General features: G+C 41.4%; 1 protein-coding gene across 4 annotated transcripts in view; it reads right to left on the reverse strand.

Annotated features, from left to right (window-relative positions):
* Positions 1-7,069, reverse strand: part of NABP1 (nucleic acid binding protein 1) — a 45,808-nt gene that overhangs the window by 22,423 nt on the left and 16,316 nt on the right. For all 4 annotated transcript variants that reach the window (XM_082397452.1, XM_082397453.1, XM_082397455.1 and 1 more), the window contains one exon: positions 1,680-1,827. The gene's annotated coding sequence lies outside the window, so the exon portion shown is untranslated. The remainder of the gene's footprint in view (positions 1-1,679; positions 1,828-7,069) is intronic.

A 7,069-nucleotide genomic window follows, 5' to 3' on the forward strand; every position in this document is an offset into this window, starting at 1 on the left:
ACAGATACAAAACAAACAGGTGAATACTAGGGGCAGATTCTTACATTAATGGGCATCCCTATTATCTCTTACTATCATATATTCATTCATGAGACCCACAACTTTATAATCAAATTTTAAGATTAACTTTAGCAATTTGTATCAATATTTTTAATATACATACCCTTAACCCAGCAATTCCGTTTCTAGGAATGATAGCTCTGCTATTAAGTATTTTCCTACGTGCCCAACACTGGCCTGTGTACATTGCAGACATTATTTCATTTAATACAGAACTCTAGGATGGAGTGGTATTATCTCTATCTTTGAGCTGAAGAAATTGGGCTGTTAAGGGACTTAAACAAGGTTGCCCAGCTAATAAGAGGTAAAGCCAGAAGTCAGCCTTCAAAGTCTTCACTACTATTAGTTACTTCCCTCAGCAGTCTCTGTGGCATATAGTCTCATGAATTTATTCTAAGCAAAACTATGACAGGTGAGAAAATATGTACATCCCAGGAGGTTATTTATAAATATTTGTCCACAGAACTCAAGTATGAAATAAAGTTTCAATAAATTATGTCAACCTACATATTCCCCTCATTATCAGTAAATATATACTAAGTTCTTACTTTATAAAATGATAAAAGATTAATGACTTTTTTGGTAAGGCTGTGAAATTACAATTTTTTTCAAACCAGCTATCTAAGCTACGGAAGCATCCACAGTTAATCAAACACAATAAGGCCTTGTGCATTGTTTCATATCTCTCACCATGTCAGTTTACCATTTAGGAAAAAGTTGGATACTTAATCTGTACAACAACTCAAAATATATCTTTATACATTGCAGCTGTCTATTATCAGGCCAAAGAGAGCTTTAGGCTAAATTATTTAACCTTGATGACACTCAACAGTGGAACATTCCATCAAATTGGAAAGTGAGTGGCCTAGGAGCCCACAGACCTGCTGGTTTTAACCATTTCACCCAAGAGTGAGAAGCTTCTGTTAGCAGTCAGAAACCTTCGCTCTGCCCTAGTCCCCAAATCAGGGCAAAAGAGGGGGCAGGACAGCAATGGCCCTGAAGCCAACGAAGAGCTTAGACCACTCTAAGGACAGCTGGAAAGGTAGCCATACCGGTCTAGGTTTCTGACAGCTGCCTGGACTAGGTGGGAGGAGGGGGAAAACTCAATACATAGAACTCTGTAACACATAGAAAGATCAGTTAATTTATAATCAGTCTGTTTTTACCATGCCTCTATTTCTCATTATCCTCAGGAATGTATCCTCAGCAAATATAGCCTTAAAACACTCCTGAAAAGCACATGAAGGAGAAGCTCATTTGCACAAGAGTAATGATTTAGTCCTGTGAACTTTTAATTTGCATAATCCCCTTTCCTTTCCCCCTTTTGTAAAGGTCTTTGATATATTTTTCTCCAAATGACGTGGGTTGGGGAAAAGAATTAAGCATGCATCAAAGTTCTCCCTCCTGTGTTCTCAGCTATTACATTAATCTTTAAGATTTTTCTCTCCCGTTTATTAAAAATCAGTGACTCATCCAACTTTACACATAAATCCACATCAAAGTTAATTAGAATCTTGGTAGGCTAATGTTTGTCTCTTCCCTTATTAATTCCTAGAAGCTTGAAGCAAGGCTCTGTGTGTGATTGTGGAAGAAAGGAAAAGAGAAGCCAGTGGACTGACCTGCTAGGGCTTCACGGGCAGTGTTCGCATGGCTGGATTCAGAGTTGGGCCCAAGCCCACCTGCTGTGAAGAAGGACCAGGCCTCTAAGTAGCCCTGCTGATGGTCAGATCAACCTCCTCTGGAACTGCAGTGAACTCTGACACCAATCTGAAAGAGGGAAAATGGAGGCAAGAATTAAACAACAGAGGATAGAGCCTTGCTTGTTGTCTTTTGCTCTCCCTCCTCTATAATCAGGAAAAGCAGCCAATCCTTCTTGTAAATTGACTTTCTCTCCTTCCTTCCTGTAAAGTTAAAAAAAAAAAAAAAAAAGATACCATGCAGCTTTGTAGAACTTCTACTGGAAGCAGGAAAAAAATAAAGTGCAAGAGGTAAGAGGATAGCGCAAGATAGAAATGATCATGCAGCAAGACATTTTTGCGTTTGGTTTTCTCAAAGTGTACCTGGAAAGAGAATGTAGGGAGAGTACATGAGTAGGACAGGGGATTCGATCTAATGTACTTATTAGTGAGAAACTGACAGCACCAGCTCCAGGATTTTATTGCATATTGATTTTGCTTTAGGAAGTATGTGTGGAAATCACATAAAACAAACTGAGAAAACAAACTTTCTTCCCAAACCATTCTTGAAATGTGTTGGGAAATCTTCCGAAATATTTTCTTATTTTGAAAAATTAGTTACATTATTAACATTCCAAAGTCTAAAGAATACACAACAGGAAAGCCAAAACCTCATACTTCTGCCCCATAACAAGAGGCTTAAATTCTCCACAGATAAGACAAGGTAAAGTTTTAGAGCATAATAAACTTATTTCACATTTGAAACTACTCTTTATAAAGCCATATAATTCCATGCTATATGTAAGGAGATAATTTGAAGTCCTAGAAAAACTTAAAACCTAAAGAGTTCATATTGAGTTTAACCCACACTGGAGGGCTGATGCATTGTATTCAGAGCTTCCTCCCTTAGCTCTGATGACTAAGACTTTGTTCTGGGTCACATTCCCTGTGCTCAGATCCCTTCCTCCCAGGAAGTTTCTTACCCCTTCCCACCACCTTCCTCTCCCCCCTCAAAACACAAGTGTCAGGCCGTCTCACCAGCTTGCCCAGAGCCAATGCTCCTGAGCCCCAGCTTGAGTTCACCTCCCAGGAGGCTCTTCTGCCTCCAGAGAACAAGAAATCCAGGCAGGATGAACCCCCAGAAGAATTGATAATTCCAGAAAAAGAACAGGGATGGTAATAGGCAGAATCAAAGGCACTTTCAGTCCCACAGAGGGGTGGCCACAAGATTGCTTTGGATCAATGGGTTCTTCACACCATTACACAGCATGGCTAAAATGTAGGGCTGGGGGTGGGCACAGATGCCTCAGATATGATAATCAGTTTATAATATTCACATTGTCACATAAGACCAGGTAAACCAGACTTGGGTTTTGCAATTTACATAGCCAAGTTCACGTCCTTGTGGCAACTCTACCACATTTCTACCCGTCACTGTTCAGTCCCTTTGAGATATGAAAAGGGTTGTTTTCCAACATCCCTTGGCCCTTCCTTCCCTAGATGCTACATTTAAACTTCATCTTCACTTTTCAATGCTCAACCCACCCTGCTCTTAAGGATCTATTGTTGTTTTGTATGAAATAAAATGATAAACATTGAATTTTGACACACCCTCTGTGCCATACTAATTCAACACCTACAACTGAGACGTTTGTTTTGATTCATTATATGTAACAGAAATCATATAGAGGAGCCATGTTTTATGCAAGGATAGGTCTAAAGTCAGCATGTAAAATAAAATCACGTAGCAGCTAAATTTGTTATGCCCTTAAACTAATTTGGAATGCATAATTTTGTGTATACAGCTCTACTCAGTAATATATATCACTTTCAAATGATTCCACTTAATATAAGTGAAAAATATAATTTTCAACATTTTTTAATTTTGTAAGAAGAGAGAGAAGTTGGTATTCTTCGTTGAGTTCCGAATAAGGTAGCTGGCTTGCATTTAGAGTGCATGTTCTGTTAAAAAAAACCCAAAAAACACAACCATGTCTTTAAGGGCTAGAATCCCACAGAGCAGCAAGATGCTCCTCTCTGAGAATCACACAAGAGCTAGACAAAGCAGGGGAGCACCGGTTGTTGGTGTCATGGTGGATGCACGATTAAAATAAATATTTTTGTCCTTCTCTCACCTTTATCTTGTTTTTTATTGTTGTGTAGGCTGTTTGTTTGCTAAGCCAAGCACTTTTAGTTGAATTCCCATTAATTAAATGTGTATGTGTATGAAATGCAACTCCACTGTAGAGGCAAAAATGTGTATCAGGTTGATTACCCAGCAATGTTCACTTATTTGTCTATTTACTCTAAATATGAAGTTTGACTCCTTTTTACTGGGGGATTGAATCTCCTATTGCCACTGCTGCATGCAAAAAGATGTCCATATACACATGCACAGATGCATGCGGGCATCACACACACACATGCACATACCGCCACCACTGAGGGGGCAGTATATGAAACACCCTCCTGCAAAATCTCCAGTCAAGGTTTAAGCAACTTCGTCCCACTAACTGTTAAACCCCTTGGCATCTACAACCCCACCCCACCCTTGGCCATGTGGCCAGATGTCTCATCTACTTCCTTGTGCCCCAGAAATTACCTACATGGTGCCTACAATGCCCCTTTGGGCACTGAGTTCCTCCAGGGCCCCACCAGTACCCTGCCCTGGTCCAGGGCCCTGCTGTGTGCTGCAGGCTCTGCTGCCCTCGCTGTGACCTGCACTTTTGCCATGGCCACCTTTCTGCCCCCAGCACTGCTGGTAGTCTCTATTGTTGCTGCATGTGCTGCGGTAACCAGTACTGCTGGCTGCCTCTCCCCTAGAAAGGCAAGAAAAAGAGGAAACCAAGACACTCTTGGGTACTAGTCAGCTCTCTCCTTCAACAGTTCAAGGTCTGAATTTCTGGGTTATATGGAGTCTTGAAGATACTACCGCAGGAGGGAAGGAGGGGGCCTTGTCAGCAAAGGGCATATTTCAGGTTAGTTGATGACGGGAAAATCATTAACATGAAATAACGGCAACAACAAACACTTATATAGCACTTAGAACACCCTAAGCACTGTTTTAAGTGCTGACACACATTAACTCATTTAAGGCAACTGTTTTGCCCCCTTTCAACGTTAAGAACATGTTGCTACCTGTATTGGCCTCCTAGCCCCACCCCAAACTTGCCAATAGGAGGGAAATCCCTTTCTCTCCCATTGTCAGCCGGAGTGACAGTTCTGTCTTCCCAGTCAGGGCATACTCAGATTGCATATGGTTGATAGCTGGCTTCTCCCAAATTCTAGCAGTCCTAGATTACTAGATTACAATATAAAGTGTAGGCTTCCTAGGAACAGATAATGTGTTTGCATTCACATTTTTAATTTATTTTTATTTACTTATTTTTGGCTGTGTTGGGTCTTTGTTTCTGTGCGAGGGCTTTCTCTAGTTGCGGCAGGTGGGGGCCACTCTTCATCGCGGTGCGCGGGCCTCTCACTATCGCGGCCTCTCTTGTTGCGGAGCACAGGCTCCAGACGCGCAGGCTTAGTAGTTGTGGCTCACGGGCCTAGTTGCTCCGCGGCATGTGGGATCTTCCCAGACCAGGGCTCGAACCCGCGTCCCCTGCATTAGCAGGCAGACTCTCAACCACTGCGCCACCAGGGAAGCCCCTGCATTCACATTTTTAAACTCGTTTTATAATGAAAATGAGTAGGAAACATTTATACATACATATATACATGCATATGCATTGATATGTTTATCTCATATATATGAGATACACATGATATACATATGAGAAAACAAATGTCATATATATATAGTCATATATATATGAGAAAAACATATATAAAAAGTAGAGAGAAGAGTATAATAAACCTTTATAAACCAGTCCTAATTTCAACAATTATCAACATGTGAATAATCTTGTTTCATCTATACCCCACCCACAGAATTATTTTGAAGCAAATTGCAGACATCCTATTATTTCATCTATAAATACCTCAGTATGTGTGCCAGTTATCAGTTTAACATTCCGCAGCTCCAAACCCACCCTTCTTTGTTCCAATGTGTGATTCTGGAGCTGGACCCTAGAAACATTTCTCTTTTGCCAGCTAGCAAGATGTTAAGCTTTGTCGTTAGAGGACATCAGAGGGACCCTGGAGGCGGAAGGGGTGTCTCTTCCAGGCCTCACTGTGCTCTCCCCTGTCTGTTCTTGTAGTCTCAGGCAGCCGCAGCTCAGGAGCCGCATAGGGGCACTCACCTCCCAGAGAGTTTGGCAGCACCCAAATGGGTGGCTTCCCGGTGAGTTCTATTGGCATCTCAGCCAACCTCCCAGTGAGTCTCACGTGTGCTCAGCTGGGGTCCTCTCATGATTTTATATATGTGTGTGTTTGTATACAGCTATATGCAAACACTTCCATGATTCTAAAGTTATAGCTACAAAACAAATATTTAGTGCAGTCTAGCTTCCATTCGTGTCCTCTTCCTTTTCCTTTAAGAAATCATTTTTCATTAATTTGTCAATTCTACCATTTTTAAAGATAAAAGCAAAAATATTCACATTCCCTTTTCTTTAAAAAAGGTAGAACACTATATGTACTATTTTGTACTTTGCTTTTTTCCACTTAACAGTATATCCTGAAAATCACTTCGTAAATGTAGAGAGACTTCTACTGCAGTTGCTTAGTATTCCCTGAGTGAATGCACGGTATTCAACCATCCCTGAACTGGCGGACATCTGAGTTGTCTCCAGTCCTTTGTTATTATAGGCAATGCTTCGGTGAACATGTCTTTTCATTTCTATGTCAGAGTATCTTCAATACTGTATCAGTTAGCTTTTGCTATCTATAGGACATTACCTCAAAACTTAGTGGCACAGAGGAACATCATTTATTAGCTCAACATTCTGTAGGTCAGCAATTTGGGCAGAGCTCAGCCCTGTCCTTCCTTCTGCTGTTTTCACTCATGTGACTGAAGTCAGCTGTCAACTCAGTTGGAACTGGAGAGTCCAAGGTAGACTCACTCACATGTTGGGAGGTTGGTCAGCTGCCGGCCGAGAAGCCACGAGTGGCCTCTCACCCTCTGGTAGGCTAGCTAGCATTCACTTGTACGTTCTTGTCGCATTCTCAGGGCTCCAAGCACGTCAAGAGAAAACAAGACCCAGTGCACAAGTTCTTTTCAATCTTCTGCTTGCATTAACTTTGCTACTGTCCTAGGGTACTCAGACAAGCTCATTGTCATGGGGAAGAGGGTGACTACCCAAAGATATGCACACAGGCAGAGGTATTCTAGCAGTCATTTGCAATCTGTCACAGGGATAGATCTCCAGAGACAAGGTTGTTGGGTCACA

The sequence above is a fragment of the Balaenoptera borealis genome (genome assembly GCF_965194805.1).
Source record: "Balaenoptera borealis genome assembly, chromosome: 6".
NCBI lineage: Eukaryota > Metazoa > Chordata > Mammalia > Artiodactyla > Balaenopteridae > Balaenoptera > Balaenoptera borealis.